Below are 16,607 nucleotides of genomic sequence, written 5' to 3' on the forward strand. Positions count from 1 at the left end.
ATATTCAGGTGGGTAGCTACTTCAGCATGCATATCTGCAAAGAAACAAGTAATACTGTAGGTTTATTCCATGCTGAAAAGAGAAGAGAGAAAACAAACCTGAAGTTTTCATAGCTGAAACGTTGTGTTTTCTCTCTTCTCTTTTCAGCATTGAATAAACCTACTTGTTCCTTTAATATATTGTTCGGTTGAACTCAAAATGCTTTACTACTACAAGAGAGGATTATAGTATGGAGGATGAGACAAATGTATGATTTCTTGGAAGAAAATGTTTTTTCTTTGCATTAGAAATGAATCGAAACTTTAGCGCGACACACAAACCCTTTGTCTTTTTTAAAGATATAATATTTTTAAACAGACAAGTATAGAAAACGTTTTTTTTTACTTAGAAATTATGGACGGAGGCGATGTATTACTAGTAGTGGCACTGAGGTCACTATGGTGCAGTTGAGCATCACAAGATTAGGGCCAGTGGTGTAATGTATAACGCATCTGACTTTGAATCAGAAGATTGTAGGTTTGACTCCTGTCTGGCTCATATTGCTTTTAAACCAATCAGAGTCCTCAGTAGTAGATTTTCTTTATGTAAATTAACTGCAGCTGAAAGCTATAGAAAACACTTTGGGTAAATTGCAATGAACTGCCGAACTGTTTTGCACGAAGCTGCAGACTACTTAACACAGTACTGTCTGAAGATCAGCTCCTGCTCTGAGCTCAATAGCAATGCAAAACTGTGGTAACAAAGCTGGCGAGCAGCTGAACTTGTGCTAAGTAGTCAGTTCGGTGATGAGGGTTCAGTACTGGCGTTGTTCTGATTAGCACGAACTGCACAGGCTGAATCAGACAATTTAAAATAGTCTGATCAGTGTAGGACAAGTTAATGAAGAATTATTACTTTGTCTGTCCCTTGTTTGTATATAAATAAATGTCTCTGACAACTTAATGTTAGTTTTTAATTTAGTTTTAGTTTTACAATGTAGGTCAGGCGTTGACATATGCACAAACACACGAAATGTCTCACTCCTGATTCAGCTCATGCTTCATACGAGTAAAGCAATTCCTCCTGCTTCTCGTACAACCATATCAGAACAGAAGCCCGTGTCACCCAGCTCTGATTCAAGAGCGACTCACATCTTGACAGGGTGCCCCTTTGGAATAGTTGTCAGAAAATGTGAGAAAAGGAAAGTTACAGTATGTACAGTAAGCTCTCACACACAGCTCTCAAACACAGCATTAGAGATTGGAATCTGATTGTAAAAAAAAACTGCCCGTCTCCCCAGCATTTAACGGTGCTGTTGTTTTTATTTTACATATTGTTAGCATTTTAATGAATTGTTAAGAGATTTATACACAAATCGCTAAATACGAAACGTAAAAAACCCAACTGTAAGCAATTGACCATTCATATTCCTGAATTTTAAATCCCTGTGTTTATCTGTGTCCAAGTGCCTGGTGCAGCTATTTTGAAAGCATACCTCAAGAAGGACTTTACACGCAGTCTGGGGTATTTTCTCCTTTTACATTTTTGCGATTTTATATCGAACCTGGTATACTCCCCAAAGTGCACAGTAGCTTGTACTTTGTGCCCTGTTTGCCTTTGTAAGCATTTGTTTAAAAAATAAGTTCACAATACGATAAAAACAGAGAAAGCACAAACTTAATAATATAACGATTCAAAATCAAAACCAAATCATAAAGTCAATTAAGTACCTAACTTTTGAAAACAGACAACACTTTATCTACAAAAAACTTGACATTTGTATCTATTTTTGAATTACAAAGCAGACAGAGCAGTCCCTGAAAGACCAGAAAGACCAGATTTGTTTAAATCCCTTGTACCAATTTAGATTGATCTTGATCAGAACACGACCATCAGACGTGAGGGGAATTTGGAACAGGAGCCTCTGCTTCGTCGTTTATTGAGCTTCTGATCAACGTCTGAGTGAAAGTTATTTATTGTCTTTGATTAAATTACGCAAAAGGCACCTGCGTACATCTTTTAGCTCATAAATTCATCGTACATTTATATCCCATCAATATTAGCAATGCTATCTTACCTAGCACTAAATGTAGCTCTAAATAAATGCAAATTTTAAAAACCATTTAAAAATAAATGCTATTCCATATATTGTAACTTTGTGGTATTTAGAATTTTTATCTGAGGATGCAGGGGAAAGTATTATACAACTGTGAAAGAGGCTCGAATTTTAATACAATTTCGATCAAAAGAAAACCAAAATCCGTAAGATTTTACCATCAATATAACCTCGATATTGACGTTCAGTTGAAAGATTTGAAGAAACTCACAAAGAAGCAACTGCAGTTGGAGAGATTTGATTTGAACCGATGTTCGCAGCTCAATAATCCGTTCGTCCTCGAAAGAAGCAAAGGTTAGTATGTCTTGAGTGTCACCATGATCCTCTTCTCATTCCAAAAGAAAGGTTTTATGTGATCCTGATCCCACTAGAAAAAGAGTCAATTTCCGCCTGCACTGATATCCCTTCAAATGTTTTATAAGAACTCCGACGTTTATAGAGTAGAAGCCTGGTCCATTTCTTCTACTAAACGAGACTATGGGAGTGAGTATTTTGATGTCGAACTGGGATTTAAATAAAGAGGAACACTACACTACATTGGGCTACACGTGTGACAAAACGTTTATTTTCTGACCTCTGGATAGCTCAGTTGCTAGATCTTAAAACTGTAGACAAAAACAGTGAGCATTTCTGATGTCCCTGGTTTGAATCCAGCTCGAAGGATGGTGTTTTCTTGTTCCTTAATCAAAAAGTGAAAATTGCGAATTTGTCTTTCACTTTGACGTTCACCCGAAAGCTCAGTATACAAAGAAGTACAGGCTCCTGTTCTGAATAATCCTCACGTCTGATTGTTTTGCTTAGACCTTTAAAATGTACACTGTGGACTGTTTGCTCTTCCTAACACAATTAAAAAGCTGCCGACAAACTTACAGATCGGGAGTTTAGTTCAGTGATAGCGCGCACTTAAGACGCTCCATTTTCTATCGCCGGCATCTCTGTATTCTTTTTAAACGCGATATTTTTTATTCTTCGTGTGTGAATTTCAGGGAGACTCATAAACCCTTTGTCTGTTTTTAAGATACATTATTTTAAACCAGACATAATGAAAGACGTAGTAATTAGACACACGTACAAAACACATGAATCTAATTGAGAAAATTTTGACCGGGGCGATGTATTACTAGTAGCGGCTCTGAACTCATTATGGTGCTGTATAGGAATGCAATACACACGCCAATGGCACAATGGATAACGTGTCTGATTACGGATCAGAAGACTGTAGGTTTCTACTCCTTCCTGGTTCGTGAAGAAGCTTTTAAACCACACTACTCAACACTGACATCGAAGTGTGTGCGGTCCTACACAACCTTACTATCGACTAGATGAGTCTTCTGTTCTATCTCCGATTCTTTCCGCACATTCCTGTTATTTCACCACCGTTATTGTAGGATAACAGCCACAGACACGAGAAGATATATTATTCCGAACAAATGTCTTAAAAAATCACGTTGAAAAGGGTGACAATAAGTTTTTGTTTCTTTAACGTAACCTTACTTTTGTCTGTAAAGTTCACATTATTTTCTGTAGCCGCAAATCCCCAATATTTCTGCTGTCTCCCGAGAAACACAAGCGTGGAGTCAAATCATATTAAATAACACAACACATCTATTAATTTAACACCCAGATGTGACAGAACACATGTAAGACTTACACACAGCCTTTAATATGCGATAGTGAATTTGCAGGTATCCTGGGGAGGGAAGAGAACTGATATTAAGGAAATACATATTTAAAGGGGATGTAAGTCTTAAATGTGTTTTGTCACATCTGGGTGTTAACTGAATAGTTTTTTAGCATTATTTATTGTGTTTTGACTCTATACTTGTGTTTCTCAGGAGACAGCAGAAATATTGATTTTTACATTTATATTCACATTCCCGGTGATATTGACTTAGGAACTCAACTATTTACTTGTAGTTTGACTCGTGTCAAAAGTTGAAAATCTCTGCAAACATCAAGATGGCTAAGGACGTGGAAAGAAACTCAATCACATTTAGAGAAGGTAATGTTTAGATCAGATTAATTCGAAGTGTGTCTCTGGGTGCGTTTGATCTACCAACGTTGTGATTAACTGAAGGACACCCTGATTGAGTGTGCCATAGAAACTGACACATGTCGTATTTTTTCTACATTCACAGATTTTTGGCTAAAGTAAAAAAAAATCGTTGTCATTTTCTTGCCAGCTGGCAGTAATTCTTTTGCATTGATAAGAAAGATGAGCATTTTATCTTTCGCAATGTGTGGATTTCTTGAAAAACAAGTTGTGCCAAAAACGAAATGAACACTTCTTTTAACCATAATGCAGAAGCATGTTGTCTATAACAATAAACGATGCGAAGACAGGCACCGCTGGGATTTGAACCCAGGATCTCCTGTTTACTAGACAGGCGCTTTAACCAACTAAGCCACGGCACCGGCAAAGCGCTGCTCTTTTAAAGCCACTTGGACACACCTCTCTGTCACATCTTCGTTCGGTGTGCGGTGAGCCTGCTCGCTGAGTAAGTTGAAAAAGGATGTGAAGTGGCTTTTATCCGGCAATTTCATTACCAAGGAGCTCGATGTGCTTTTGATGATTTACAGGGTGTCCAGTGCAACACAGGCGATGGGCTGCTGGTATTTGGAGCCAGGATTTCCATTAACTAGACAGGTACTTTAACCAACTAAGCCACGGCGCCGGCAGAATTCTCCTCTTTTACTGCCGCTTGGACACACCGCTCTGAGACACCTGCGTTAAGTAAGCGCTGAGTCGGCTGGCTGAGCACGTTGCCTCCTTTACATTCAATAGGAGCCCCGACACTAAGAGAAACGTACAGACATGGCTTTTATCGGGCACTTTTCATGTCCAATGCGCTTGACATCTCCCACGGGCGACAGAGTTCATTTATGACGCTTTTCCTTTCTTTCTTCTTTCTGTACACTTTGATGGAAAAAAAGAGAAATCATGTAGAGAAAATGTATTTTTTACATGGAGAAAACGTGCACCAGGAAATGTGGTGTTTAGAAGAAGTGAGTTAACGTGAAAAGTGACCTAATTTACCGGAGCAAATGCTCACCTAGCAAGGTCTGCTTTACTACAAGAGAGACGTAGAATGAAAGACGTGATAATTTAACGCCGTTGTGGAACAAAACGCTATTTTCTTTGAATTCTAAATCAATTAGAAATTCAGAGCGGCACATAAACGGTTTGTCTGTTTAAAAGTGATGATTTTTTAAAACTGATAAAAATGTAGAAAACACGTTTCGTACTTAGAAATTGTAGATGGGGTGGTGTACTAGTAGTGGCGCTGTTAAAGTTAAAGTTGTTTAATGGATAACGCGTCTGATTTCGGTTTATAAGATTGTCGATTCGACTTCTACCGGGGTTGTGTGATTTAAATCAGGCTCCTCAGAAATAGATGTCCGTTATGTAAATAGACGGCACCTGAAAGCAAACGTTGGGTCTGGTTTCCTTTCTTTCCTGCATGAAATAGCAAATCGTTACAAAAAACACCAGCTAATGTCCAAAAGCGTTAGTCATTTAAACAAACATGAATATACCGTAGGTCTTGGTACATGGGAGTGGATTTCTACCACAATTAAAAAAGGACAAATTATAATTACAGGCTTCAGACACTTTTTTAAACAAAAGTGGCCAAACACTCCCTAACTTTCAGGTTTGCTTAAACCTGTAATAAAAACGAGGTCTGAAGCTTCCGTTCTCTGATGTTACTGTCTCTAAAGCCGGACGTGATGTTTCGCGGATGTGCAGTGTGCCTTTTCTCTTGTCGTGTTCAAGATGATTCGCTGCATAAGCTCCTGACTGGGTGTTCTGTACTGCGCTGTTACTTCGTTCAGATTACCTATGTGGTGTACAGATAAAACTCAACTGCATGGTGTAATTTCCAGGTTTGGTACCAGCAGAACCTGCAGACAAATGAGCTGAGCTCGACGTGATTCGAACGTGCAAACTTTTAATCCGGAGTCATACGCTCTACCGTTGCGCCACGAAGTCACATGCTAAACGTGCTTTTAATTCCCCAAAAGAGAAAAATCAGCGTCCCTGAAAAAGATTTATTTTTCATTCTCTCCTGTGAGGAGCGCCACTCTTCCAACGAGGGTCTCTTCTTCCCAGACCACAGATTATTCTTCCTGCCCAGCTCTCACACAGATAGAAGACACACCATCTCCACTTATGTCTTCACTACATCTATAGATCTGACCCCCTACAGCCCCGATATTCCTGGACAGGATATTTACCACCAGCCTCGTGAACTTCTCATCTTGACCTCTCCCAGGAGGAGAACAATTAGCACAGAATCCTCTCTCTATTTAGCAAATAACACAAACCACAGTTTACCTGTCAAGACAGAAAACCAGGCTGCTCCAGGTGAGGCTTAAACTCACAACCTCGGCATGACTCCACTGATTATGTCATTTTACATGGCCTGAACCAGGAAAGAGATTGGAAGTCAAGAAGTTATGGTGTTGTTTTAATCCTTGCCTACACTTTTAATTTTTCTGTCAAATCTTTTATTTTGGAGTACTTTCAATTGATGTTAATCCTAGTCCCGATGAACGATTCTGGGCCATGGTGCGTCTTGAATAATGTTCTTATAGGCTTCAGTTTGGAAAAGTGCGCTCTTCAGAAGCTACCGAAACCGCTAATGGTTACATAACACTTAATGCAAAAGCAACGTTCGGGTTTGAAAAAGAATATTACTTGCTATGAATACAAACACTGTTACAGGAGGGGTGTTAGAGTTATTTTATCTTAGATCATCAATTCATCTTACAGTTCTTCTCCGTCTATATCAACAGTGTTATCGCTACTGAGCGCTAAAGGCAGGTCCTGGCAATGCTTCATGAGATCTTCTTTAGAAAACATTTAAAAAAAATATTTCCACTACCATACATAAAGTAAAAGATACCGATTGCAGCTAGATGCAACTTCCAATCGAAAATGTATCAGCTTTAAAATTTTCTTTTGGATCCATACAACGACCAGCATGAGACTCAAAATATAACTGTGTTTGATTGTACAGCATAGATTGTACAGCATTTATGTTTATATTTATGTTAAATTAAGGTAAATATATCAAAATATCAACATCCAACTTCACAGTGCTGACGTAACAATGCTTGTCAAGTCCTCAAACAATTCCGCGTTGTATTTCTAAACGATTTTAGCAGAGGACGCAACAGGAGTATAAATGATATCTCCTGCCAGCCATTCAAAGATACTTTTCCATGGGTGGATATGGTTTTCTGGGGAGTTGCGGTGTTGATCACTATTGGACTTCCCCGGTCTCAAGTGTTGTTGTTGGACACGAGCAAAAGACTCGCATTTTCTGCAAATATAAAGAGGGTTATGGTTTCGGCTTTAGCGGAGACAGTGTTCACATTGACAATACCAGTAAGGTTGTCCCTGGGGGGGGGGGGGGTTTGAACCACCAACCTTTCAGTTAATAGCAGAACACACTCACCGATTGCGCCACACAGAGTGACGAGAGAAGCTGTTCTCTATTCGCACCTTTCAGGTCAAAAAATAAACATCGCTTGCATTTTCATGCCACGACCCACTTGTATCTGCTAGGCGGCACAGTCGTCGTGCACAAAGATAGCTTTGAAAAGCATTAAAAGCAAGTCATTCCGAGTTGGTCGTTTCTGTTTTCGAAAAGCTGAATTGCTGCCAAATGCTGAAATGATCTCTCGGCTCCTCGGTTGTCATCTCTGCTCTGTAAAGGAATCACAGCACGCGTCGGCTTCCAGCACGGTGGGTCGGGACACGATGCTGGGGGTCGACAAGAGCGATGTCTTCCTCATTAGTATAGTGGTGAGTATCCCCGCCTGTCACGCGGGAGACCGGGGTTCGATTCCCTGAGGGGGAGTCACTCTTCTTCTACCTCCTTAGAGAAAGGACTGGCTTTCACTTCTCTGTGTTTCCTTTCACAGCGCCGTACACCTTTTCATTGCTCTCGCTTTCAGAGCAGCTGCACGGCACATGACTCGACATAAGGATGCGCATTGAAGTGAAAGCAGGAAGCGCTGCGACATGCACTGTGCAGATCCCGCCACATTAAGAGGTGAGTGGGTCTGTTCGATCACAGCGCTAGGCGAATCCCCAAACAGTGTGCGTGGCGACAAAAGAAGCCGATCTGTTTCGAACCGGGGACCTTTCGCGTGTGTGGCAAACGTGATAACCAGTAGACTACGGAAACGGTGCGAAACTGTGCCCAGTGGCCCAGCGCTGAGCTTCGCCAGTGATATTCGATGTGAATTGAATGCTATTCAATTCACCAATCCTATTCAGGGGCGGAAAAGATCAGAACTTCGTGTGTCTCTGTAACTCGCCATGATCGTATAGTGGTCAGTACTTTGCGTTGTGGCCGCAACAACCCCGGTTCGAATCCGGGTCACGGCAGAATAGGGGCGTCTGCTTTTACTACTTGCACGAATGAAGGCAAAAAAAAGCCAATCGATGTGAACAAACGGCGCTTAACAGAGGAGTACTGCCTGACTGGATCGTTGATGAACGACAGAGGCCACTCCGACCTCTTCTCAGTTTTCTTCCATGACTAACTAAGGACTGGGCTGCGTCTTCGAGAGCCGGGAAGTCGGCCTGGACCGCTAATTCCCGAGAGTCCCAGCCAGCCGGCCGGCGGAGATCAGTGCGGAGAGCCCAGCCCCTGCGCACAGGCACAACACAAAGAGAAACGAGCGCAAATTGACGTCCCGCTAAACTGCTACATGAGTAAGACAAGTAAACCACCAAACTGTGTTGAAGCAAGAGAGCATAAAGTGTGAGCGCAGTGACTACAGTAGGTTTTTATTCTGGCAGGACCTGCTACCACACACCTGGTCACATTACCGCTCAATCAACACAATCAATTACACACAGAGACCCGGATTGTTCTCAGCGTCTAATTAGAACCTGCTTCCAGTCTGAGGTGGGACTCCGTGAAGCAGCCTGCACACTTTCCCGTGTGTATCTGACCTCAGCGGAGGAGTTCCATGCAATTTAGACAGAATTAAATCACCCACACGTGTAGATTTAGCTCAGATGAATTTATTGTTCAATTAGTTTCTAATTTCCGAGGACAGTGTGTTAAACTCGCTGCCAGACAGAGTACGGAACATGCGACACGTCCGTCCACACTTTCATTTATCGAGGGGGGTGTTCTATCAACACGTACCGCAATGAAAATAATTTTACTATTTTTCACGTGTAATTGCATGTCACATTAAAATGTGTAATACAAGCATTTCTTTGCTTCCCAGTTAAGAAATACTGATCAGCTTTTGACATGATCTGATAATAATTGTCTGATTTTTCGGAGATTGGTTTTGCTTCGCAGCACTGAGAACCTACAGATGCAGCCATTCAAAATGAGTGAGGTATTTCGCGGCATACCCCGGTGGGCGTGTCGCAGTATCACGCGGCAAGACGCAGTTAACGTGGTGTCACGTGGTTAACTATCCGGCGTCGCCTTGTAAAACCGCCAGGGGGAGCTTAACCTCTCATGTACAGCATTTGAGCCTTTAATTTTGAACTGTGTATTACAGCATGTTAATCATCAGTCATTAAAATGTTGGTATATTTTATGAAAGCAAGATTGCTCAGTTGGACAAAAGTACACAACCTACCTTTATCAGAAATATTTATGCATCAAAGCCTTTACTGAAGATATTACTAATAGTATTAATAATGGATGACTTTGGACAAGCTGTATACTCAAAGTATAATTTCTTTAGCACATTTGTACAAGCACTTGGAATCTGTCCAAGCCATACTTTGTCAGGCATTTTGTTTTACTTCAACGGGCATAAAAACTTCCTTGCTTTTAACAGGGCGTTTCATAATTTCTAACTACGAAAATGATTTAAAATGCGACACCTATCATTCAGCTAGAGCTTAAAATATCACAAGGATCCTCAAGAGCACAGCAAAGAGTGTATTAAAAGACACTTGTATTTATCAACGCTTTCTTTTCCGTATACCAGATTTTATGGAACCACTTCAGAGGGGTGTCAGCCAGTCAGATTCCAGGAATCGGCACTTTAAAGGAAAAATACACACCAGTATTCCATTTCTCCCTAACGATTTTAAGCATCAAAGTATTTAACTAGCATGTGAAATAGCGTGTGAAAAAGTGGTAGTTTTAAGCTTTTCTGCTAATATAATATGGAATCGCGTATCTAAAGAATTTAATAACGGTATTCGTGTGCTGCGACGGGGCTGTGTAGGGCTGTTTCGCCTGCCCGTTCATGCGAGCTGTCTTGTAGTTGACTGGTCTAGGTGCGTGACTACCAGCTGGCAGGTTGTGTGTTTGAATCCAGCTGGTGCTAGACTTTTCTTTTAACAAACATTTCTTCGAAAAAATAGAATAGCGATATTATGGACAATCAATTGACTTTTATATTTCAAAATATCGCAACATGATCGATATTTGCGATATTTTGAACATATCTTCCCTTCTGACAGTGGTTCCTGCTTCTATTGTGTGTGTGTGTGCAACAGAGTAAATTTTTATAGAGAAATGGAGGCTGCACAGTATGCGTTACAATATAAACATTTATATTGATTTAAATCGTGTTCTGATTTAAATCGCAAACGCGTGTTTAATTATATGTGTTTTTTAATCATAATCAGGCTAATGCAACATAAATTGATACAGTATCTTTGTCTTCTAAGTATCTTAATAAACTTTCAGCATAGCTTTCTACCCGTCAAGATTTATATTTCTTGGGATTTTGGGATCAAATGTGGAAGGATTAGATTATAATCGTTTTTATTTGTCAAATACGTGATTGTATTTCTGAATGATATGTGACACCTACAGTAGTTCACTGCTTTAAATACATCGAATTAAGAAAGTTATGTGTAGCACTTTAGAACTTTTTTCTGAACCAGGGAAAATCTGATCATGTTTCTCTATAACAATAATAAAAAACTTTATTTTACATATCGCCTTTAAAAGTGGCATCTCAAACAATACAGTAGATCGAAAAACAGTTAAAAGGGACCAAATTAAATACCAGACAATCGCAAACGCGTTTTCAATAAAATTATTTTATTCATTCAGCAGTTTGTGAGAGGGACATCCAGCAGGGAGAGACACACACACCGGTTTTCATTGACAAAATTGTTTTTTTTCAATTCCTCTTGTCTAACAGGAATGTTTTGTTTGTGGACAGACTGTTAGACAAGAGGAAAAGACCGCCTCCTCCTACGAAGCATTAATCGCGTATCTAAGGAAAATTGCAGTATACCTTTGTTCATAAGGAACAAGTAATAGGTTTATTCCATGCTGAAAAAAAGAAGAAAGAGAACACAACGTTTCGGCCGTGGAGCCTTCTTCAGGTGTGAGCACCCTCACACCTGAAGAAGGCTCCACGGCCGAAACGTTGTGTTCTCTTTCTTCTTTTTTTCAGCATGGAATAAACCTATTACTTGTTCCTTTGCAGCCTACGCATGCTGACGCAGCTACCCACCTGAACTACTACCTTTGTTCATGCACATCATTATACAGTACAGTATCTCAATTTGTATTTCGATTAAAAAAAATCGTTTGCCCAGCCACTACTGTTGTTATTGTTTTTATCCTGTAAAGCGTTTCCTTTTTCTGCGTTTTCTATTTCCTTTTTCTGATCACTCGCTTTCTGGATACACATCTCACCTGTCCCGTTCTTTGTTTTCCTGGTTTGCTGATTATGCCTGCTGCGGTCCACTCCTACCCTCACACCTAAAGAATACTATTTTAAATTTCTTGGCGCAGTTCATTAACCCTTGTATGTGCTGTCCGCGCCGAAAATGCAATTAAAAAAAAGTCAAAAAACGCACTCAAAATACAATTTATAGCTTAATAAGATACACTCCACAGGCAAAATTAAAGACAAAATTAAAAACGATTAAAATCTGTAATTTTTCCACTTGTACTGTGAGTCATCGGACAGTTTCTGCTTTGTGTAAGGATGGTGAGAAAGCTGTGCTCAATGTATTTAAGGGACTTAAAAGTTAAAGGAGATGCTTCATATTGCTTGACTAATTTTAAAAATCAAGTTATAAATGCAGACGCTCCCTCGGTGCCGCGCCGGGTGTAAATATCAAAGTATACATTCCCAACAAGAATTGTACCCATCTGTCATGCAAATAAAACACCTTGAATTGAATTGAATTGAGGGAGAAAGGGGGGTAGTGGGACAGAGATACTGTAGACAGACTCAAGGCAAATAAAATACTTATGGGTACGCAGGCATTCACGACAGCAACATACGAAATGTTTGCACGTACTGTATAGTTAAGTTATTACTTGGTTTTCAAAATGCAACGAAATACAATATTGTTGTTGCTGCTGTTCTGGTTGTTTTTATCCCGTAAAGCGTTTTGAGAAGCCACCTTTAAAGGCGATATATACTGTAAAACCGCTGATTCTTATGGAATGTGTTCCGCAGGAGATTCAAATTTTTATTTATTTATTTTTTAATCGCGTATCTTAGGAAATCTCAGTATAACTTTGTTCATGAACAGTGGCATGTTACATTATCATTCGTTTTTTAACAAGGCTCGCCAGCTAATGTGAATCGAAACCTGTCTTGCTAGCTTTTAAAGTCGTGCATGTGTAAACTGTACACTCTAGTAAGAGGGCATAAATTGTATTTTGAGCGCGTTTTTTGACTTTTTTTTAATTGCATTTTCGGCGCGGACAGCACATACAAGGGTTAATGAACTGCGCCAAGAAATTTAAAATAGTATTCTTTAGGTGTGAGGGTAGGAGTGGACCGCAGCAGGCATAATCAGCAAACCAGGAAAACAAAGAACAGGACAGGTGAGATGTGTATCCAGAAAGCGAGTGATCAGAAAAAGGAAATGGAAAACGCAGAAAAAGGAAACGCTTTACAGGATAAAAACAATAACAACAGTAGTGGCTGGGCAAACGATTTTTTTTAATCGAAATACAAATTGAGATACTGTACTGTATAATGATGTGCATGAACAAAGGTATACTGCAATTTTCCTTAGATACGCGATTAATGCTTCGTAGGAGGAGGCGGTCTTTTCCTCTTGTCTAACAGTCTGTCCACAAACAAAACATTCCTGTTAGACAAGAGGAATTGAAAAAAAAACAATTTTGTCAATGAAAACCGGTGTGTGTGTCTCTCCCTGCTGGATGTCCCTCTCACAAACTGCTGAATGAATAAAATAATTTTATTGAAAACGCGTTTGCGATTGTCTGGTATTTAATTTGGTCCCTTTTAACTGTTTTTCGATCTACTGTATTGCTTTGAGATGCCACTTTTAAAGGCGATATGTAAAATAAAGTTTTTTATTATTGTTATAGAGAAACATGATCAGATTTTCCCTGGTTCAGAAAAAAGTTCTAAAGTGCTACACATAACTTTCTTAATTCGATGTATTTAAAGCAGTGAACTACTGTAGGTGTCACATAACATTCAGAAATACAATCACGTATTTGACAAATAAAAACGATTATAATCTAATCCTTCCACATTTGATCCCAAAATCCCAAGAAATATAAATCTTGATGGGTAGAAAGCTATGCTGAAAGTTTATTAAGATACTTAGAAGACAAAGATACTGTATCAATTTATGTTGCATTAGCCTGATTATGATTAAAAAACACATATAATTAAACACGCGTTTGCGATTTAAATCAGAACACGATTTAAATCAATATAAATGTTTATATTGTAACGCATACTGTGCAGCCTCCATTTCTCTATAAAAATTTACTCTGTTGCACACACACACATAATAGAAGCAGGAACCACTGTCAGAAGGGAAGATATGTTCAAAATATCACAAATATCGATCATGTTGCGATATTTTGAAATATAAAAGTCAATTGATTGTCCATAATATCGCTATTCTATTTTTTCGAAGAAATGTTTGTTAAAAGAAAAGTCTAGCACCAGCTGGATTCAAACACACAACCTGCCAGCTGGTAGTCACGCACCTAGACCAGTCAGCTACAAGACAGCTCGCATGAATGGGCAGGCGAAACAGCCCTACACAGCCCCGTCGCAGCACACGAATACCGTTATTAAATTCTTTAGATACGCGATTCCATATTATATTAGCAGAAAAGCTTAAAACTACCACTTTTTCACACGCTATTTCACATGCTAGTTAAATACTTCGATGCTTAAAATCGTTAGGGAGAAATGGAATACTGGTGTGTATTTTTTTCTTTAAAGTACCAAGACCAGCTATATACTGTATGTTTATGTTCCAAAATTAATATCGTTTATGGCCTTCACACGCGTTACAGTATGCTCCTATTCTTTTTATGCTCAGCTACTAAGATTTCCCTTCAGTGGTAAAATTCAATATCTACAACGGGCACAGCAAAGACGTTTACTGTACTGTAAGTCTTTCTACGACAGACCAACGGACCACGAGTGCCCCTGTTGGTCAACCAATCACGTACTGCGGTGCCACGCGTCATCTTGCGTCACACTGAGCGACGCCACCTGCGGTACGTGTCTGTAACGCGCACTTTGAATGGTTGCATCTGTATGGAAGCCCGTTTCCGCCAGGGAGTAAAAAAAACGCGCTATGGTATCTCAGAATTGTGACTTAAAAACTCAGAATTCTGACTTTATATCCCACATTTGCGACTTCAAAATATCCCATATTTCATTGTCTGTCCTTTTGTTATTGTAACGGATTCGGGTTCTAGGGCTTGTGCCTTCGCCGCTCCCACCCTAGTTCATGTCTCACTGCATTAGCTCGAACTCAGGCCTTGCCAGCTGTCGGAATTCTGAGATACCATAGCGCGGAAACGGGCTTCCATACATTTCAATTAGTCTGATCAGTGTAGGACAAGTAAATGTAGAATTATTACTTTGTCTGTCTCTTGTTTGTATATAAATGAATATCTCTGACAACTTAATGTTAGTTTTTAATTTAGTTTTAGTTTTACGATGTAGGTCATGCGTTGACATATGCACGAGCATACGAAATGTCTCACTCCCGATTCAGCTCATGCTCCATAGGAGAGAAGAGATTCCTCCTGCTTCTCATACAATCATTTTTATTCTTAATCATAATTTTCTTTAGTTATGATCAATATTGAACTTTTTCTAAATAAAACGACAATAATCAAACATGCAGGCAGACTTTTAAAAAGTATTAGGAGTTGACAGGGTGCACCTTAGGAATAGTCGTTAGAAAATGTGAGAAAAGGAAAGTTACGTAAGCTCTCACACACAGCATTAGAGATTGGCATCTGATTGTAAAAAAAAAACTACCCGTCTCCCCAGCATTTAACGGTGCTGTTGTTTTTATTTTATATATTGATATATTGTATGCATTTTAATGAACTGTTAAAAGATTGATATACAAATCGCTAAATACGAAACGTAAAAAACCCAACTGTAAGCAATTGACCATTCATATTCCTGAATTTTAAATCCCTATGTTTATCTGTGTCCAAGTGCCTGGTGCAGCTATTTTGAAAGCAGAGTCTATGATTTATTGCGGAAGTGCATTGTTGCCACCAAGGAAAAAAATCCAGAATTCTCCTAATTAAGAAATACAAAATTATCTCCTAATTGCGAGATAGCAACGATATCGTGTGTGTATGAACAACCTGTTACATTTGCAATGGCAGTACCTACAGACTATCGAAAGGTTTGCTGGCACTGTGGGTTTAGTGTTCCTGATAATGTGCACGCTGAGAAATGCATACAGACTGACTTTCTTCTCGGAATGAAAAGGTTACCATTTGTTCCTCATGTAAACACAGTTTTAACCATTATCACACTCATATATATGAATTAAGAACGAATGTGACCTGGAATCCATTGTACCGCTTCAAACTGAAAGTCAGATATTTAGTCTCAAAACTACATAACTCAAGATTTTTTTTTTCCTTGATGGCAGCATTGGCTTCTGTAATTTAGATTCAACCACTGAAGAGGTTGGTTTTGTGTTTTTAGCTATTGAACATAACTGGTAAGTTTAAGTCAGTTCTTGTTACTCTTTCCGCTCGAAAGAGCTGTATTAATACCGGCGCACCTGTCTCCACAGGAAAGATATTGCTGTTCCCAAACCAATGTACTGCAGCTTGTGGCCACGTGTTCCTGCTGTCAGCCTGTGATACCATGTTCGTCCACCGCTAGAAATATTACTGCTCCAGTACAAGAGTAGAAGAGGAAACAAATGCAAACAAATGCAGAAAAACGGTGACACACGTCTCAGGCCTTAACCATGACAAGGATGGGATTTGAACCTAGACGAGCAGAGCACAATGGATTAGCAATCCAAAAAGTGACTCCTGTTTAATTTTCTTTTCGCTTGCTCGATTTGTAGTACGCTCCTCAATCCTTACAACCGATAAACAAAACGGCTTAATGTGCCACAGCATTCTGCTGCAGGTACGGGTTGCACCGTGTATTAGGCGAACCCGAATGAAATATTTCAAATATGTGAAGAATTTCATGAAACCTGAGAAAAGAAGATCACAGCCAATGTCAACAGTTCAGAGCCTGTAGGTAGCTTCAACAGAAC

The 16,607-nt window shown here is 39.5% G+C and overlaps 1 protein-coding gene and 1 non-coding gene across 2 annotated transcripts in view; both read right to left on the reverse strand.

Annotated features, from left to right (window-relative positions):
* LOC148825419 (uncharacterized) overlaps window positions 1-16,607 on the reverse strand; it is a 244,459-nt gene that overhangs the window by 42,187 nt on the left and 185,665 nt on the right. The gene's annotated exons all lie outside the window — the stretch shown is intronic.
* On the reverse strand, window positions 4,437-4,510 carry trnat-agu (transfer RNA threonine (anticodon AGU)). Its single transcript has one exon. It is a non-coding gene; the product is annotated as a tRNA-Thr (tRNA).

This window comes from Atractosteus spatula, chromosome 10 (assembly GCF_055471065.1).
Source record: "Atractosteus spatula isolate fAtrSpa1 chromosome 10, fAtrSpa1.hap1, whole genome shotgun sequence".
Taxonomy (NCBI): Eukaryota; Metazoa; Chordata; class Actinopteri; order Semionotiformes; family Lepisosteidae; genus Atractosteus; species Atractosteus spatula.